The sequence below is a fragment of the Sciurus vulgaris genome (assembly GCF_902686455.1).
Source record: "Sciurus vulgaris genome assembly, chromosome: 1".
Classification (NCBI taxonomy): domain Eukaryota; kingdom Metazoa; phylum Chordata; class Mammalia; order Rodentia; family Sciuridae; genus Sciurus; species Sciurus vulgaris.
The window spans coordinates 212,858,765-212,879,197 of NC_136461.1; the positions used below are offsets into that span (position 1 = coordinate 212,858,765).

The window sequence follows — 20,433 nt, forward strand, 5'->3', positions numbered from 1 at the left end:
TATATACATTATTCTCAGAATAATTCTGAGAATCTTTAGATGGAAACCCATTAAGATTAATGTAAACCAGGTGCGGTGGTGCACACCTATAATTCCAGTTACCTGGGAGGCTAAGGCAGAAGGATTCAAAGTTCAAGGCAAGGCTGGGCAACTTAATGAGACCCTGTCTCAAAATAAAATGTAAAAAAAAGGGCTGTGGGTGTAACTCCGGTAGAGCACCCTGGGCTCAATCCCCAGTACTGAAAAATAAAAAGTAATAATAATAATAATCCTAGGGAAAGATTGATTAATATACTCTTTGGGGTAGCTACACGGAGAAAAGTTAAGCTGGATTCACACCTTACACGTACTAAATTGATTTCCTAATGAATTACAAACATAAACATGAAAAGTAAAATTAAAATATAAATGGAAGAAAACACGAGAGTATCCTGATGACATTGGAAAGAGCAAAAACTTCCTAAAGCCAAAAAGCACAAAAAAAAAAAAAAAATAGCTAATATTGTTAAATTTGTTAAACAGATGTCATTGCAAAATTAATAGACGGTAGACGGTACACAAGAAGAGATATGCAATATAAACCTGAAAAATTATTTACATCTAGAATATACAAGAACTCTTGCGAATCTACAAGACAAAACCAAACAAAGGAACTCCAGAAGAAAAGTTAAAAAAAAAAAATGGGAATCCACAAAAAGGGAATGGCTGGATAGTACTGGTATCATCAAATTCACTTGGAAAAAGGGAAATTGAAACAACTGTGATGTTTCTTTGTTTACATATCTGGTTGGGGAAAAAAAAAAAAAAAAACGAGAGAACTGTGTCCGTGGGGTGAGGACATGGCAAGCCAGAAATTCCCAGGCATTGCTGATGGGATGTGAGTGGCTTAAGGAGCCCTAACAGGCAGCCTGGTGGTAGATGGCAGAATTAAACACAGGAATATTCTGTGAACCAACAACCTCTTAAGGGAAGGTAACCCAAAGGAGTTTTTACATGGGTCCTGTGGAAGCAGATACTCAGCACAACCTTATTTGCAGCAGTGGAGACTAGAAGGCAATGTAGAAGCTCATCAGTAGGTGACACGTAATAAAACGCAGGGAGTACAATGTGCCACAGCAGTTGGGAACAAAGAACCAGCTATGTATATGTAGCAAGAGGAGATCCCAAAGGAAGAGCTGCATACAAAAATTAAATGGGACTTACACCACACTGCATGCTACAGTTTGCATGTTAAGTGTCCCCTAAAGGGTTGGATGTGGTGGCACATGCCTGTAATTCCAGCGACTTAGGAGGCTGAAGCAGGAGGATTGCAAGTTCAAGGCTGGATTCAGCAATTTAGTGAGGCCCTAAGCGCCTTAGACCCTATCTCAAAATAAAAAATAAAAAAGGGCTGAGGATGTAGCTAAATGGTTAAGCAACCATGGGATCAATTCCCAGTACCAAAAGCAAACTAATGTGTTCCCTAAAAACTCCCCAGCATGGCACACTGTTGGAGGTGGAGTCTGTTGAGGATGGGGTCTGGCTGGAGGTCTTCATGTCACTGGGGCCATGCCCTTGAAGGGGACTGTCGGAGTCCGGCCCTACCCTCTCTCTTGCTTCCTGGCCACAAGGTGAGTGGTCTGCTCCACTACTTTCTCCCACTCGGATGTGCTACCTTGCCAAAGGCTCAAATGCAATGGGATCAACTGAACTAAAACCATCAAGGCTATGATCCATTACGAAACTTTCCTTTTCATAAGTTGGTTATCACAGGTATTTATTATAGTAATGGAAAGCTTACTACCATGTTATGTCAATTAAAATCACATCCACCACAGGGTAGTATACCTTTTAGCCAGGTACACTGGCACATGCCTGGTCTCAACTACTTTGGAGGCTGGGGCAGAAGGATTGATTAAACCCAGGAGTTCAAGGCCAGCCTGGGACCTGGCTAACCCTGTAGAAAAAAGAACAGGAAGGAAGGAACAAAGAAGGAGGGAAGGAGAGACTTGCAGTTTCAAAAGAAGCCTCTGTATCACATCTGGATGCCAGAGAGACGGCTGTGCACAGCACTTGGCATGAGGTCTCAGCAGGCACAGACACTGAGCTTCAAGTGCGTCTCTGCATTCCATGGGCAGAGATGGCCAAGGTGCTGAACTCCAAAACCTTCTGCTCAAAAACACCATGTGGTGAGGCTGTGGTTGTAGCTCAGTGGTAGAGCGCTTGCCTAGCATGTGAGGCACTGGGTTCAATTCTCAGTACTGCATATGAATACATAAAATAAAGGTCCATCAACAACTAAATCATATATATATAAAACACACCACATGGGGTCCACAGTCATCAGGACTGAGCTCACAGGCCAAGGTCTGCCACCCCTGATCTTTGGCATTAAGAGTGAGCCTTTACTATCTCCATCTCTGTTCCTTCTGGCCCTTTTTACCATCACCCTACCAAGGTTCCAATTCTTCCTCATGGAGTCCACCCGACCCTGATTTCCCAGTTGACCCTGCCCTCCCTACTGTAAGACCCACAGCACAGGTAGCACTAGGAAGGTGTCCTCTGGAGTCCTGGGCTGTGTGCAACAGGACACCTAGGATTGTGACAGACATCCATCAGTGATGCGCGGGGCACCTGTGTGTGACCACTGCTACTGAAGATGCTCTCCACGAGGTACACGAACTGTGAGCAGGACTCAGAGACCCACCCTCCCTGCATTCTTTTCCACAGTTGCTCCCTCAGGCCAGGACTGGCATGTTGATGTGGCTGCTCATCTGCACCTCTGCCCACAAGGCTCTGAGGTGGGCATGCTAGGCTGTCTATGCCACTGTTGGCTGACAAAGGAAGCTGGAGGATGACAATTTCACAGCTCCTCCCAGGTCCCAAAAGTGCCACGGGAAAAGCCATTGGAAACTTTCCATGGCCACTTTGCATAAACAACCATGAGTTTTATCTATGGTTTGAAGCTCACAAAATTAGTTGGTCTTATCTTCAACTGTTTTATCACCTTTATTTCTACTTTAATGATCTTGTGTATCATTGCTTTGATTAAATTACTTCTAGACTGTACAAACAGATCCTCGACTTTGGCACAAAGCTTTCTCTGCAGCCTGTACCCCACTGGTGGCTCTGTGAGAAAACATGAATCTTGCCTGAAGCCAGGGCTGGTGCCCATTCTACGTATCTGGAATTATGGGACTTAGCACACAGCAGCAGGAAACTGTTCCTCCTCTCCAGAGTTTTCAGGCAGTCCTTGGTTATCACACTGTTCAGGATAAAGGTTAGGCCAACACCAAATAGCTTCATCTTTTCTTGTGGCCCACATTGGGGACTCACTTCTTAACCTGCTTCTCTCCTGGTCTGCATTGTGGGATCAGGCCACTCATAGATCACTGGCTTCTGCTAAGGCTATCTTTGTCCTCATTCCAGCACACCACAGGGCATAGCCACCTGTGGGCAAGAACCTGCCAGGGATCAAAGGAGCAGCTGGCAATGGTGATGCCTGGAGGCCTGCCTTCTGCCACAGTGCACCAAAGCCTTTCTTGTCTGTTAGACCCATGTGGATCATCTCACAGTAAGGGGTAAGCTCCAACTAGATGCTTCCTCAACACCCACTGCACCCACAAGGCCCTGCACTAGGAAACTACAGACACTGCCTGACGAGCTAGCAGAAGGCATTTTCTGTCTTCCCACTATGTTCTCAGATGCTTCCCCTGGCACAGAGGGAAGGCTCTTCCTGAACTCCTGTGGCAGCTCATGCCATGGACCCCCTGCATCCACTTGGCTGGCATGTGCTCTGCATGCCAGACAGCTGGTGTCTGATGAGGGTGGAGTTCTGACTGAAGCTTTTCCACACTGGTGGCACGCATGGGCTTCTCTCTCGAGTGTGCTCCATGGTGATAAATCAAGTGTGACATCTGAATAAAGCTTCACCCACACTCACACATACAGGGCTTTCCCAGTTGTATTCTTTGGTGATGAGTTTGACCAAAGCCTTTGCCACACTCTTTGCATCTTATAGCACCTCTCCACAGACTGCATCCTCGATGGAGAGTCAAGAGTGACAGCTGGCTGAAGCTCCCCCACACTCTACATGCAAAGGGCTTTTCTCCTACATGAGCTCTCTGAGGTTTAATGAAATTTGATTTCTGATTAAAGGCTTTTCTACACTCATTACATTTGTAGGGCTTCTCTCCAGTATGTATCAACAGGTTTTTTAATAAGGTTTGAGGACTGGGGTTGTGGTTCAGTGATAGAGTGCTTACCTAGCATGTGTGAGAGAGACACTGGGTTCGATCCTCAGCACTATATAAAAATAAACAAAATAGGGGTTGGGGATTTAGCTCAGTGGCTGAGCACTTGCCTAACACACACAAGGCCCTGAGTTCGGTCCTCAGCCCTGAAAATAAAGGGAAAAAAAAAAAAAAAAAAAAGGTACTGTGTCCATCTGCAGTTAAAAATAAAAAAGGTTGAATTCCTACAAATGCCCTTGCCACAATCATTACACAGGTAGGGTTTCTCTCTACAGTGAACTTCCTGATGTCCATTAAGGATTGAGTCAGGATGGAATTTTTTCCCACACTGAACACATCCACAGGGCTTCTCTCTAGCATGAATTTTCTTGATGCCAAGTAAGGTGTGAGTTCTTGCATTGTTCTCACACATGATATCCACAGGTTTTGACACCCTGGGACCTGTCACCTGACCACTCAGGCACGGCTCTCCTGGAACACTTTGGCTATCCACCTCCATCCATTGGTGCTTTCTCTTGGCCCATCCCTCTGATGTTTGCACCCAGAAACACACGTTCCAATTTGTTATATTTCTGGTCTTTCTCTGCTATGTTGGTTTTGGGACCTTTCTTTTGGGAAAAGAACTTCCTCCTGACCATTACTGATTTTTTTCCATGAATGCTCTAGTCCTGCCTCAGTCCTATAAGCTTGTTGAGACTCAGATACCTCTGGATTGCCTCTTAGGGAACTTTCTGAGTCATCACTTTTCATTCTGTTCCAAAAGATTTTTCCTTTGGAGTTAAATGTTGACACTTTGTCTCGACTTGAGAATCTGAAAACAAAGAAGGGAAATTAAAGGCTTGCCTGTGAAAGGAGAAGGGAGGTAGAGTTGTTCCCACCTACCCATAAGAGGTATGTTCTAAGTCCCCTGGTGGATGTCAAAAACAGGCTAGCACTGAACCCCATACAGACTATACTTTTCTTCCTTTCAGCTTTTCACTTTAGTGCTGACAACAAAAGGAGCACACGGCTCATTCCAACAGTGCCTGCCATGCGTCTCCTGAGAGCCAGGCACAGGTCCTAGTGAAGAATGGAGTTGGGTGAGGAGTGGAGACCCTGCCCTCTGGAGTTGACAACCTAATGTGGAATCAACAATATGAGAGGATATCAGGGTCAGGACAGAGAATACCTTTCCAGTTGGAATGCTCTCCCCAGACCAAAAGTCAAACTCCATGCAAAGACTTGGTTTTGCTTAATCTTAACCCCAGCACTCAGAAGAATGACCACATGTGGTACACTCAATTTGTACTTGTTGATGGAATGAGTGACAGGAATGGAGGGTCCTCTTGCTGACAGTAAGTTCCAAATGTGGACACGATGCAATGTTCTGTTTATACGAAAACCCAAGTCCTAATTGGCCTATCATGTGGACACTTTCCTGGTTACTGAGAAGATGACCATCTCACCTGAGCAGCAGGACATTGTGTCATTGTGGACTTGTACTTGAGGGATGGGGGCAGGAGGGGAACCAGTAAGGGACAGTCAGGGCCACCTGCCCTCCATGCTGCATCACCTGTAGCTTGTACAGTGCCTCCCCCAGGAAACCTGCTGTCACTCACCTGTACAGGGAGGTCCACAGGGCCACAATCCATGGCATTTCCCCTTCCTCCAGCTGAGAGATGATCCCAGGTCTGGACTAGGAAGATTGTCGTTGCTAGACAATCAAATCTGCCCAGCCTGAGGGCCACTTAGGTAGAGGAGGAAGACCCCAGTGGAGGGCCGGAGGGAAAGGAATTAGAGGATGAGTCTACTGGGCACTCCCTGTAGAATAAGGGTACCGACTTGGACTGGAGGTGTTTGGTCTACCAAGCACCAAGAGCGCCCAGAGACCAGGCACCAGGGTGCAGGAACCTGAGGCACCACCATGTGGTACTCACCCAGAGCCCTCAGGGTATGCTGGTTCTCCAGCATCTCATCCCAGCAGAAGTCTCTCTGCTGGGGGCCCAGGTGCTGTGCCTCCTCTGGAGTAAAGAACACAGCAACATCCTTGAAGGTCATCATGTTCTGTAATCACAGGAGCTTGCTGCTCAGAAAGCCTCACCCCACCTGAGGGTCCAGGAAAAGTCTGTGTGTGCATCCCCCAGCCTTCCAGGGAGATGCTGGGGAAAAGGGTTGGGTGGGGAGGGAAGTGGGTGGGGGAAAGGGTAACTGTGGAAATACTGCACCCTCAAAACTGGGGTCTCTTTGCAGGTCCTGTGACTGGCTCAGCTTGGTAGGAAGAAGTAGAGAGCAAGGTGGGCCTGGATCCAGGGAAGATTCTATTCTGAACCCCAAGAGTGTGCTGGGTGAGGAACTCCAGGCTAAAGCTGAAAGACCCAGAGGCCAGCTCACCTGGGACTTGGCCACCATGGCTGGGCTCTTCCTGGAAAGAACTGACAGTGGAGGGAATGGTCAGAAGGAAAGAACATGAAGGTTGCCTGCCCACTAGGCTCAACCCTGTCTGCAGTGGTCCTGGGTCCCACATTGTTGGAGGAGCCAGGTGTTAAGTGAGGAGGACTCCCTGGCTGCCCATATTTCCTTCAGCATGAAGCATACCTGCACCAGAGACCTCATCAGAGCTTGGGGCTGCCACAGGCTGCCAGGGAATCCCCTAAATTCAAGTTCAAGTATGGCACAGTACACTCCTTGCTTGAATTCTTTCTTTTTTAAGATTATTTAATTTATTCACTTATTTATTTTTATGTGGTGCTAAGGATCAAACCCAGTGCCTCACACATGCTAGGCAAGCGCTCTGCCAGTGAGCTACAGCTCCAGGCCCCTTGCTTGGATTCTTGAGGCTGTGATGTCACTGCCACCTCTTTCTAACAAACCCTCAACCTTCTCCCCCTCCCTGCGCCACTATCTGGCCCTTTCTCCTCCCTCCACTCCCTCCTACAGGTCTTGACCACTGTGTAGCTCCAAATGGACTGGAACCTGACCCAGGCCTCCCTGCCCTGCCCCTAGCTTACTCTCCTCCTTAAGCCACCTCAAGTCAGTGTCACATACTCAAGAATGGGCTGCTGTTTTTTTCCAGCTGGAATCATGGAAGGTGCCAAAGAGAAGAAAACAAAGGCTCTTGCTGTGTCAGAAACCCTTAAGAAAAAGTGGAGGAATTATGCAGAGCTGAAGGTAAAGCACCTGAGGAAGTTTGGCCAAAAGATGCTTTGAAAGGCAAGGAGGAAACTTATGTATGAAAAAGTCAAGCATTACCACAAGGAATATAGGCACATGTACAGAACAGAGATTTAAAAGGCTAGGATGGTGATAAAAGCTGGCAACTTCTATGTACCTGCAGAACCCAAACTGGCATTTGTCATCAGGATCAGAGACATCAATGGTGTGAGCCCAAAGGTTTGTAAAATGTTATAACTTCTTTGCTTTCACCAGATCTTCAACGGCACCTTCGTTAAGCTCAACAAGGCTTCAATTAACATGCTGAAGATCGTGGAACAGATATTGCATGGGGGTACCCAAACCTGAAGTCAGTGAATGAACTAATCTACAAGTACGGATGTGGCAAAATCAGTAAGAAATGAATTGCCTTGACGGATAATGCTTTGATTGCATGGTTTCTTGGTAAACATGGCATCATCTGCATGGAGGATCTGATTCATGAGATCTACAGCACTGGAAAACACTTCAAAGAAGTAAACAACTTCCTGTAGTCCTGCAAATGATCTTCTCCAAGAAACGGAATGAAGAAAAACACCACTTTTGTAGAAGGTGGAGATGTTGGCAACAGGGAAGACCAGATCAATAGGGTTATTAGTAGGATGAACTAAGGTATCTACCATGGTTTTTGTAATCTGGTCAGTTAATAAAACAGTATCTGCTCTCAATATTAAAAAAAAAAAAAAAAAAAAAAAAAAAGAATGGGCTGCTGAGTCACATGGGGGCCTTCTTGAATAAGTGTGTCCCCAGTAAGTCACTTCCCCTCCTCAAGCCACGGTTTCCCCCACTTGACACATGAGAACTGCACAGTTTTAAATGAGAGCATGAAGGAAATATATTTGGTTAAAGCATTTGCTATAGGCCAGCGCTGGAAGGTCCTCCAGAGAAGCATGCTACTGATGGGGACAGCACAACCTTCTCCCATACTCTATCACCCCTCCTTGTGGCTCCACTTCCCTGAATCTTCCCAGCCATCTGCTGTGCCTGCTGCCCACAACCCAGCCAATCAGCTTCTGGGTAAGCTCTGAGCCCATCCTCCTCTGAGGTCCTGCTGACAGCTCAGGTCCCTGCTGCATCCCAGGTGGATGCTCAGTCTTCACCCTTCTCTGCCACAGCACTGGCCAGTCCCCTCTGAGGTTCTGCATTTGTGTCTCCTCTCCACACCTGCTGCCTAACTCTAATCCATCCTTCAGGTCCACCTCCCAGGTTACCCCTAACTCAGTGCAGGAGTGTTGTACAGCCACAGGCACTGGCCATGTCACCTCTAGCAGTGGGTCAAGACCAACCAGTCAGCTCAGAGCAGTGGGCAGCGTGGAAGGTGGGAAGGGAGCGTCAGGCAGAGACCCGGCCAGGAAATGCAAGGAAGGCACTACTGCTAGCAGGTAGTATGTGCCTCTGGGCAATGAGCTCCACACGAGGGTGAGGGGCTGCAGGGCACTTGTAAGAGAGGTGCTTCATCCAGGAGCCTGGAAGCTGGGCCAGCCAGGAGGGGATGGTCCCATGGGGCAGGAGATGGGTTAGGGGAGTGGCCTGCAGTCCCACCCCTGGGGGCTGAGGAAATGGATGTGGAGGCATGTTATAGAGGTATGTCTATGACCTGTAGTCCTGTGAGCCTTCCCCAGACGCTGTATGCCTGTTTGGCCACTGGGTACCCTGACCTCAGTCTCCACATCCAGCACCTCCTGCATTGTCCCAATGACCTGATGCTAGCTTATAGCCCCTCCTGCCTAGGCCACAGATCCCAAACTACCTCAGGCCTTAACCATGTAGGCCACTAGTGTGGCAAAGGTATCTTCTCCCTCTGGTCACACCCTTGCCTTTAATCATCATCTTTGGCACCTGTCTCAGGGTCAGTATTTAGGGCCACAGTCTGGCTGGCAAGCTCAGACACTGTATTGGGTTGCCCACTGGACACCCAAATTAGCCTCCAGGCCCACCTCCTCCCATCCTGAAGAAGTGCTGCTGATTTGAGTGCTATGAGGTCCTGTCCCCCACCCTCTCCCTCCAATTCTGCACCATGGATAGAACACAGCCAGGGGGAGACATATCAAATGAACTCAACACAAATAAAAAAAAGTGCAACTCAGAGGGGCAGGTGGGGAAACGGTATGGGAGGTGTGGAGGGTGAAGGTAAGTGAGAAATAACCAGCTGCAAAGTCTATAGGAAGAAAATAGATGCAGGTGTGTGGAACCAAGAGTAAAGGCCTGGTGAGAGGTCAGCCCTGAGCTGTTCAAAGAATCTGGCTCCTCACTCTGATAGCAGTGGAAGGTGGCAGTTACATTTATGCTTTAAAAATATCACCCTGGTCTCAAAGTAAGAAGTGCCTCCTATTTGTAGAAGAGAAAGAAAATGTATTGGTCATAAGGCCAATGAGCACCTCTGCCAAGACCATGTCTCCACACCACTTGATGAAGGACAATGAGTGTCAATATGGGTGTGCTCTAGACTGCATCAGTAACAAGTCAGTGTCACAACACCCACAAAAAGCAAGGTAGCATATTCCAGATTAAAAGAGCCTGAAGAAACACAATCAAATGTAATGCGTAACTTTTGATTAGCTCCTGAACTGAAAATCATTGTTTTACTCAGTTTTTTCCCTGCTGTGACCAAAAGATCCAACAAGAACAATTATAGGAGAAAAAGTTTATTTGGGGGCTCACAGTTTCAGAGGTCTCAGTCTACAGACAGCCAGCTCCCTTCCTCAAGGATCAAAGTGAAGCAGAATATCATGGTGGAAGGTTGTGGTGCAGAAAAGCAGATAAGGACATGGCCAGCAAGAAGAGAGAGCGAACTCCGCTCTACAAGGACAAAACACAGGCCCCTAAAGACATGCCTCTAATGACCCACCTCCTCCAGCCACACCCTGTGATTTATAGTTACCACCCAGTTAATCCCTATAAGTGGAGTAACACTGAATAGGTTAGGCTGGGGTTGTAGCTCAGTGGTAGAGTGCTTGCCTAGCATGCGGAAGGCACTGGGCTCAATCCTGAGCACCACATTAAAAATAACTAAAATAAATAAAGTTAGGGCTAGGGATGTAGCTCAGATGGTAGAGTGCCTGCCTCACAAGCACAAGGCCCTGGGTTCAAATCCCCAGCACCACAAAATAAATAAAGTTATTGTCCATCTACGACTAAAAAACAAAACAAAACAAAAAACACTGAATAGGTTAATGCTCTCATGACCCAATCATTTCACCTCTAAACCCTTTTGCATTGGTTCCCACATGAGCTTTTGGAGGACATTTCACATCTAAATCGTAAACATTCATGACATCCACAAATTACTGTTTTAGCAACAGAAAGTAGATACATACAAAGACATAGTCAATGTAGCAAAATGTCAACCACTGTACAATCTAGGTGAAAGGTGTATGGGGTTCATTGTAGTACTATATTTTCAAGTTTTCTATGGGTTTGAACATTTTCAAAATTAAAACCTGTAATCCCAGTGCCTGGGGAGACTGAGGCAGGAGGATTGCAAGTTCAAAGCCAGCCTCAGCAACTTGGCCAAGACCGTCTCAAAATAAAACATAAAAAGTGCTGGGGATGTGGCTCAGTGGTTAGGCCCCTCTGGGTTCAATCCCTGGTACCAAAACAAAACAAACAAAAGAATAACAAGTGGCAAAAACAGAAAAGATTGCTCTGGCTACCTACAGAGGAGCTAAATGAAGGCAGGATAGGTGGGAACAGCAGGCAAGGTGTTGCTGCCCACACTCCGCATCTCCAGCTGGAGTGCCTCCTGTCATAACCACCCAAGGCACAGGGTCCTGCCTGGGTCAAAGGGGCTCTACCTGCGTCACAACTAAGGCCGTCCCCCTCTAGACCTCCCCCAGTGATCCAATCCAATGGAAGGAGTGAATGAATGATTTTCTCTTACCTCCTCTTCTTAGTCTTGGGAAAAGTCCCAGGAAGACTCCAAAGTGACCAGTACCGCTGAGCTTTCTGGAAGCAAAAATCGGGGGGTCAGGGCCCAGAATGAGGCCAGTGATGGGGGTCTCCTTTCTAAACGCTCACTATCCACTTTCCACTGAGAAAGCACGGACAGCCGCATAGACCACGCCCCATGCCCTCCAGACCCCACCCGTGATCACGCCCCTGTGACCACGCCCCAGGCCCTCAACAGACCCCATTGCAGGACCACGCCACGCCCTCCACAGGCCACGCCCCACGCTCGCCACAGTCCGCACTCCCTGATTACGTCCTGCAGTCATGGTAGGCTGCTGACCGTAAGACCCCGCGCCGCCGACCCTTTGCAGGGCCACGTCGTGGTCCCCAGCTCTCACAGGGCCAGCCCAGCGACCCCGCCCCTCCTGCGGACCCCTACCCCGGTCCGCCCGCGCAAGCGCCTGTGGGGAGCCCGGGGCCTCCAGTCCGTCCGACTTACCGCCGCAGGGGAAGGGCCCCGACTGGTCACCTGGACCTGGGCCGGAAATGAGGTCCGCGCGGCCGCTCTAGGTCGGGGAAGACCGAGGTCTCGGCGGTTCCTGTCCCTGGCCGGCTCCCTTGGGACTGGGAGCGGAAGTGGTCTGGTTAACGCCAGGCTCTTCCCCTCCTCCTTTCCTGGCGGTACAGTCTTGAAAAGGTCCGGTGATGACCTAGACGATCTTTAGGGGTGGAACTTAGAGTTCCGCGCCGAGAAATTGGCGCCTCCATTGAAGGATGAGGTCAGGCGCCGGAAGGCTGGCGCGCGTGGCGGGGCCGCGGAAGTGCCTAAGGACGCGGCTTCGTGGCTGTCGTCACCTTCTGAGGTGCCACGCCTGCGTTCTCACGCGTCAGTCATCCTGGGAAGAAAGGCTGAGGTCCCCCAAGGAAGAAGTCTGAGCCCCTTTCCTCCGAGCGAGGGCGCCGTCCTGGATGAGAGTGGCCGCGGACAGCCAGGAGGTGTGCCGAGGGCAGGAGAAGGACGACCACCCACCCTGAAGGGGCGCCGCCGACCGGGCGGGTGAGGAGACGCCGGGCTTGGGACCTCCGCGAATGTGTGGCCAGAAGCCCAGAGCTAGCGCGCTCGGGCGCCGCGGTTGCCCTGGCGCAGAGCCGCGTCCCTGGCCCTGAAGCGCAGGCGCCGTGGGAGCCGCCGGCGCGGGGGGCGGCGGTTTGGGTCTTTGCTCCTGGGGTTTGAGCCTGGAGCCGCTCACCACTGAGCGGCGCCCCAGCCCTCTGTATTTTATTTTGAGACAGGGGCTTGCTAAATTCCTGAGGCTGGCCTTGAACTTGCGATCCTGAGATTACAGATGGTTTGTTTTTTTTTTTTTTTTTGTATTTGTAGATGGACAGAATGCCTTTGTTTATTTATTTATATGCAGTGCTGAGAATCGAACCCAGTGCCTCACATGCTAGGCAAGCGCTCTACCACTGAGCCCCAGCCCAGCCCACGTGTGTGTTTTTAATAGGCAAGCTAATAGGGGAATAAGGGTAGCCGTTATACAGCGGACGAGTCTGGTGCTTGTCCTGAGCCTGCTGAAGAGTTAGTGGGATTTTTCAAGGCTCAGGGACTTGACAAGAAAATGCAGTGGTCTGAGTCTTGAATACTTTTGGCTAGAGTTCAGGATCTTTCAGAGGCAAAGAGAGAGTAACCGTAGAGAGGGCAGAAAGGATTAGTTGGGCTTGGGGAAAATGACCAGAAATTTGTGAAGAAAGATCAATCTAAAAAGGAGGTTTTGGTCTTTCAGTCAGAATAAAACCTGTGAGACAAGGAGAATAGATAGGAGAAAATAGTCTAGTTGGACATGGTTAGCCCTTCACCTCATGAAGAAGGAATCAGTAAAACTTAAGAAGCAAGACAAAACTGCTAGGCATGTTTGGAAGGAGTAGAAAACAACTGAAGTCAGTTTGATGAATGATCTCTTGGAAAAGATACCAGTCTCAGAAAATTGGAAGAGCAGTGTAGTTCTGAAGCATGTGGACTTTAAGCCTGACTATACCTGAGTTCCAGTTTGGGCAAAGTGTTAACCGCTATGTGTCCCACTTTTCTCATCTGGAAAGTAAAGGTATTAATATGTTTATAGCACTATTGTTCGTGAGGTAGAGATATTTTGTACTCATTAATTATTCCAACTCTATCTTCGTTCGACTGGAACCATATGGCTGTCACTGATGTGTGAGACACCGCTGTGTGCACCCCTTCCTGCAGTTCTACAGCCCTCCCAGGTCCTGCTACAGCCATCTCTGGAGAAGCCTCTGCTCCACAGCGGCCAGGCTGTCAGAGAGAAGTACCCAAGCTCTAGTCATTGCTGGCACAAAGCCACCACGAATACCTGGCCTATTCTGGATTTTGCAGGAAAAATAAATTAAAGCACTTATAGGGTTTTTGTTTATTACTGCAGCCCAATCTAGCCTGATTAAATTATCATACTTTATCAATTCTAATGTACATGTTTTTATTTCTTAATATCTGAAATTGTGACATGTTACCATCAGTACCTTCTTGTCATTACTGTCAGCGAAGATTAAAGTCAAGTTTTTGTAACATTTACTTTTGCAGACTACCTGGAAACACTACCACCTACAAATCCTTTAATTAAATTCTCTACTTATAAAAAATATTTGCAATTTGTTTTAATTAGTTATATGTGACAGTAGAATGCATTTTGATACGTCATATATAATGGAATATAATTTCTCATTCTTCTGGTTATGCTTGATGTAGAATCCCACAGGTCGTATTAGTTATATATATTAGTTCATGAGGTAATGTCTGCTTCACTTTACTATCCTTCCTACTCCTCTACCCATCTCCCTTCACTCACCTCTACCTATCAAAAGTAACTTCTTAAGGAAAATCCAAGATGGGAGACTAGAGGGAGGCTGCGTTCCTTGTCATTCCATAACTCAGGTTTCAAGCAGATGATATCTGTTTCTTGGTGAGGCAGTTTTTCTGCTTATCAATCCCCTGCTGTTTACCCCATTTGTCTACTGTGATCATCTGCAGTCTGCCAGCATATTGACTACTTTTTGAGTGCAGATTGCTCACTGTATGGTGCCTGCCATCTGCCATTTGCCTGCCTCTTGCCTGTCCAGCGGCTGCCTTTCACCTACCCATCACCCACTGCCCAAGGTTCACCTGCCGATTGTCCGAGAGCAGTCAGCAGACTGAACGCAGAATGCCAGTGGAGAACCAGCTGCCTGCTGTTGCCGGGAAGTTCACTGTCACAGTACCTGCAGGTTTGGTACACGTGGCTGCCGCCAATTTGAGACAACAGCCTGGACCGGTAGGACCCCTGGCCAGACTGATTGAGCCTGTCTCCAGGACCCCTCAGCCCAACCGATCACTTCCTGCCTCTGGGTCCCTCACATCGACTGCTCCCCACCACCAGGACCCCCAGACTAACTGCACCCCACCTCCAGGATCCCACAACCAACTGAAAACACCCCACCTCCAGGACCCCTGCCCAACCAACCACACCCCGCCTCCAGGACTTCCAGCCGACCACACCTACACCCGGAACTGCAGTTCCCCATTTGCCAACACACTTGGAAGCCAGAGCGTCCATCTTGGATAATCTTGGAAGCTGTATCTCCCATCTTTAGGTGGGGCAAATCTCATCCTGAGACACCTGCTGGAGTCTGGAAGCTCATTGTCAGGTGCCTCTCATGCATCAGGCTACCGAAGACTGGGAGGTTTGAATACTATATGACTGTTATAGTCTAGATTTTTTTTCTCCTTTTTGAAAAGTTTTGTTTTTATTTCTTTACTTTTCTTGCTCTATTTTCCTTTTGTTTACCTGTTCCCTCAGAGTTTCTTTCTCCCTTTTCACAAGCTAACAACTGACTTCTTTGATTGCACTCTCATTCGCTACGATCTACAACTTCTGTATACTCTTCTTATCCCATTAACAGCTACATCCTACATCCCTCTGCTTCTTCTTTGTCCTCCATTAGACACTGTAGACCTTATTGCAAATCTATTTGTTATACTGTAGATAATAATTGAACTCTTTCTGTTTATTATGACAATATTGTTAATGTCCTCATAGCGGCTATTTGGTCTAGGGTTGCATACTGTCTGAACTGGGCACTGCTAATATTGATCCCCCACTTAAAGAAGAGGTTTTGGAAACTTATAGGGTCATTATAAGCCTATAGGGGGAAAATTGCAACACCCCAGATCTGCACTGCTAGAGGGGAAGATATATGAACAACATGAAAAAACAAGGGAAGAAAATGATCCAAACAAACCTAGGTTCTATATTAATAGAATGCAGTAACAGTATGGTAGAACAAATGTCAGGAAAGGACTTCAGATTATACATGATTAAGATGATTCATGAAACAAAGGATGAGATAAGAGAGCAAATGCAGACAATGAATAATCATACCAATGGCAGTTGAAAGAGCAACTGCAAGAAGCAAAAGATCATTTCAACAAAGAGAGATAAAAAAAATGGAAATCCTTGAAATGAAGGAGACAATAAACCAAATAAAAAACTCAATGGAAAGCATCACCAACAGACTAGACCACTTGGAAGACAGAACCTCAGACAATGAAGACAAAATATTTAATCTTGAAAATAGAATTACCCAAAGAAGATGGTAAGAAATCATGAACAGAATCTCAAAGAAATATGGGACATCATGAAAAGATCAAATTTAAGAATTTTCAGGATTGAGGAAGGCACAGAGATACCAAAGGAACGAACAACCTATTCAATGAAATAATATCAGAAAATTTCCCAAACCTGAAGGATGAAATGGAAAATCAAATACAAGAGGCTTACAGAACACCAAATGCACAGAATCACAACAGATCCACACCAAGACACATGATAATGAAAATGCCTAACATACAAAATAGAGATAGGATTTTGAAGGTTGTGAGAGAAAAGCACCAGATGACATACAGGGGAAACCAATACAGATATCACCAGATTTCTCAGCCCAGACCCTAAAAGTTAGAAGGGCCTGGAACAACTTATTTCAAGCTCTGAAAGAACATCCGTTGCCAACCAAGAATCCCATTTAAAGATGGGAAGAAGAAAGGGATGCCCTTTTTCACCACTTCTATTCAATATCATACTTGAAATACTAGCCAGAGCAATTAGACAAACTAAAGATATTAAAGGCGAATAGGAAAAGAGGAACTTAAGCTGTCACTATTTGCTGATGACATGATTCTCTATTTAGAGGATCCAAAAAACTCCTCCAGAAAACTTCCAGACCTCATCAATGTATTCAGCAAAATAGCAAGATATAAAATCAACATGCATAAATCTAAAGCATTTTTATACATAAGCGATGAAACATCTGAAAGGGAAATGAGGAAAACATTTCCATTCACAATAGCCTCAAAAAAAAAAATACTTGGGAATCAATCAAAACAAAGAGGTGAAAGTTCTCTACAAGGAAAACTACAAAACATTGAAGAAAGAAATTGAGGAAGATCTTTTAAGATGGAAAGAGCTCCCATGTTCTTGGATAGGCAGAATTAATATTATCAAAATGGCCATACTTCCAAAGGTGATATACAGATTTAACAAAATTCCAACTAAAATCCCTATGACATTTCTCAAAGACCGAAAAAGCAATCATGAAATTCATCTGGAAGAACCAAAGACCCAGAATAGCCAAAGCAATCCTGGGCAGGAAGAGTGATGCAGGAGGTATCACAATACCAGAACTTAAACTCTACTATAGGGCAATAGTAACAAAAACAGCATGGTATTGGCACCAAAATAGAGGTAGACCAATGGTACAGGATGGAAGACAGGGAGACAAACCCACATAAGTACAGTTATCTCATACTAACAAGAATACCAAAAACTTACAATGGAGAAAAGATAGTCTCTTCAACAAATGGTGCTGGGAAAACTGAAAATCCGTATGCAGTAAAATGAAATTAAATCCCTATCTTTTACCTGTACAAAACTCAAAATGGATCAAGTATCTAGGAATTAGACTGAGATCCTTCACCAAACAGAAGAAAAAGTAGGCCCAATCTCCACCACGTTGGTTTAGGACCAGACTTCCTTAACAAGACCCCCATAGCACAAGAAATAAAGGCAAGAATCAATAAATGGGATAGATCAAACTAGAAAACTCTCAGCACAGGAAACAATCAATAATGTGAAAAGGGAGCCTACAGAGCAGGAGAAAATCTTTTCCACACACACCTCAGATACAGCACTCATCTCCAAAGTTTATAAAGAACTTAAAAAACTTTACACCCAAAATACAAAGAACCCAATCAATAAATGGGCTAAGGAAATGGGCAGATACTTCACAGCAAAAGATATACAGGTGATCAACTCATATATGAAAAAGTGCTCATCACCCCTGGTAATTAGAGAAATGCAAATTAAAGCCACCCTAAGATTTCATCTAACTCCAATGAGAATGGCTATTATCAAGAACATAAGCAATAATAAGTGTTGGCGTGGATGTGGGGGAAAAGGCACACTCATACATTGCTGGTGGAGTTGCAAATTGGTGCAGCCACTCTGGAAAGCAGTATGGAGATTCCTCAGAAATCTTGGAAAGGACCCACCATTTGACCCAACTATCCCACTCCTTGGTTAGTACCCAAAGGACTTAAAATCACCATACTACAGTGATGCAGCCACATCAGTGTTTATAGCAGCTCAATTCATAATGGCTAGATTGTGGAACTAACCTAGATGCCCTTCAATAGGTGAATGGATAAAGAAACTGTGGTATATATACACAATGGAATATTACTCAGCCATAAAGAAGAATAAAATTGTGGCATTTGCTGGTAAATGGATGAAGTTGGAAAATACCATGCTAAGTGAAATGGGCCAAGCCCAAAAAACCAAAGGCCGAATGTTTTCTCCTATAAGTGCATGACAATATAGAACAAGAAGGGGGTGATGGGGGAAATGAAGAATGAAGGAACTTTGAATGGTATAGAGGAAAAATGGGTGGGAGGGGATGGAGATGGAAAAAAAGTAGAATGAAACAGACAGTATTGCCCTATATATATACATGTATGATTACATGAATGGTGTGAATGTACATTATGTAAAAAAAAAATAAAGTAACTCTTTTTAGCCCTCTGGCCCACCCCCCATTGTGAATTAGCATCCACATATCAGAGAAAACATTCAGTTTCTGTTTTTGTTTTTTTGGGGGGATTGGTTCATTTTGATTAGCATGATTTTCTCCAGCTCCATCCATTTACTGGTAAATGCCATAATTTCATTATTTAAAGCTGAGTAATATTCCACTGTGTGTGTGTGTGTATCCATTTCTTTATCCATTCATCTGTTGAGGTGCACCTAGCGTGGTCCCATAGTTTAGCTATGTGAATTGATCTGCTATAAACATTGATGTGGCTGCATCAATGTAATATGCTAATTTCAAGTCCTTTGGGTATAAACCAAGGAGTGGGATAGCTGGGTCAAATGGTGGGTCCATTCCAGGTTTTCTGAGGAATCTCCATACTGCTTTCCAGAGTGGCTGCACTAATTTGCAACTCCCTCAGCAATGTATGACTGTGCCTTTTTCCCCACATCCTCTCCAACATTGATTGTTGTTTGTGTTCTTGATAATTGTCATTCTGATTGGAGTGAGATGAAATCTTAGTTTTGATTTGCATTTCTCTTATTGCTAGGGATGTTGAACTTTTTTATATATGTTGATGGATTGTATATCTTCTGCGAAGTGTCTGTTCAGTTCCTTAGCCCATTTATTGTTTGAGTTATTTGCTTTTTGGTGTTTTTTGAGTTCTTTATATATCCCAGAGATTAGTGCTCCACCTGAGGTGCGTGTGGTAAAGATTTTTTTCCATTCTGTAGGCTCTCTCTTCACATTATTGATTGAGAAGAAGCTTTTTAGTTTGAGTCCATCCTATTGATTGATTCTTAATTCTGTCTACTTCTTGCACTTTAGGAGTCTTGTTAAGGAAGTCAGGTCCTAAGCTGACATGATGAAGATCTGGGCCTCCTTTTTCTTGTATTAGATGCAGAGTCTCTGCTCTAGTGCCTAGGTCTTTGTTCTATTTTGAGTTGATTTTTGTGCAGGGCGAGAGATAGTTTCGTTTTGTTACATGTGGCTTTCCAGTTTTCCCAGCACCATTTGTTGAATAGGCTATCTTTTCTCCAATGTATGTTTTTGTCTAGTATGAGATAACTGTATTTATGTGGGTTTGTCTCTGTGTCTTCTATTCTGTACCATTGGTCTATGTGTCTGTTTTGGTGCCAATACCATGCTGTTTTTGTCACTGTGGCTCTGTAGTATAGTTTGAGGTCTGGTGTTGTGATGCCTCCTGCTTCACTCCTCTTGCTAAGGATTGCTTGGCTATTCTGGGTCTCTTATTTTTCTAAATGAATTTCATGATTGCTTTTTCTAGTTCTATGAAGACTGTCTCTGGGATTTTAATAGGAATTGCATTGAATCTGTACGACACTTTTGGTAGTATGGCCATTTTGACAATATTAATTCTGCCTATCCAGGAGCATGGAAGGTCTTTCCATCTTCTGAGGTCTTCTTCAGTTTATTTCTTTAGTGTTCTGTAGTTGTCTTTGTAGAGGTCTTTCACCTCTTTTGTTAGATTGATTCCCAAGTATTATTTTTTTGAAGCTATTATGATTGGGATAGTTTTCCTAATTTCTCTTTCAGTAGATGTGTCACTGATGTATAGGAATGCGTTTGATTTATGGGTGTTGATTTTGTATCCCGCTACTTTGCTGAATTCATTTATGAAGTCTAGAAGTTTTCTGGTGGAATCTTTTAGTTCATCTAAATATAGAATCATGTCATTGGCAAATAGCGATAGTTTGAGTTCTTCTTTTCCTATTCGTATCCCTTCAATTTCTTTCATCTGATTGCTCTGGCTAGAGTTTCAAGGATGATGTTGAATAGAAGTGGTGAAAGAGGGCATCCTTGTCCTGTTCCAGTTTTTAGAGGGAATGCTTTCAATTTTCTCCATTTAGAATGATGTTGGCTTTGGGCGGGTTCCCTCTTTTCCTGTTTCATGGAATACTTAGAGGAGTATTGGTGTTAATTCTTCCTTGAAGGTCTTGTAAAACTCTGCTGAGAATCTGTCTTGTCCTGG

General features: G+C 45.4%; 1 long non-coding RNA gene and 1 pseudogene across 3 annotated transcripts; one reads left to right on the top strand and one right to left on the bottom strand.

Moving 5' to 3' along the window:
• Positions 1 to 4,424: 4,424 nt before the first annotated feature.
• Positions 4,425 to 12,508, bottom strand: LOC306669455. 2 transcript variants are annotated; one of them, XR_013766119.1, is made up of 3 exons: positions 11,809 to 12,508; positions 11,302 to 11,366; positions 4,425 to 6,232 (listed from the first exon to the last, which is right to left on the bottom strand). It is a non-coding gene; the product is annotated as an uncharacterized lncRNA (long non-coding RNA). The 2 variants fall into 2 exon arrangements; XR_013766120.1 differs by lacking the exons at positions 11,302 to 11,366; positions 11,809 to 12,508 and adding exons at positions 6,603 to 6,643; positions 10,862 to 11,267.
• On the top strand, positions 6,230 to 10,839 carry LOC306669447 (large ribosomal subunit protein uL30-like; annotated as a pseudogene). The gene has a single exon. The product of its transcript is annotated as a large ribosomal subunit protein uL30-like (transcript).
• Positions 12,509 to 20,433: the final 7,925 nt, after the last annotated feature.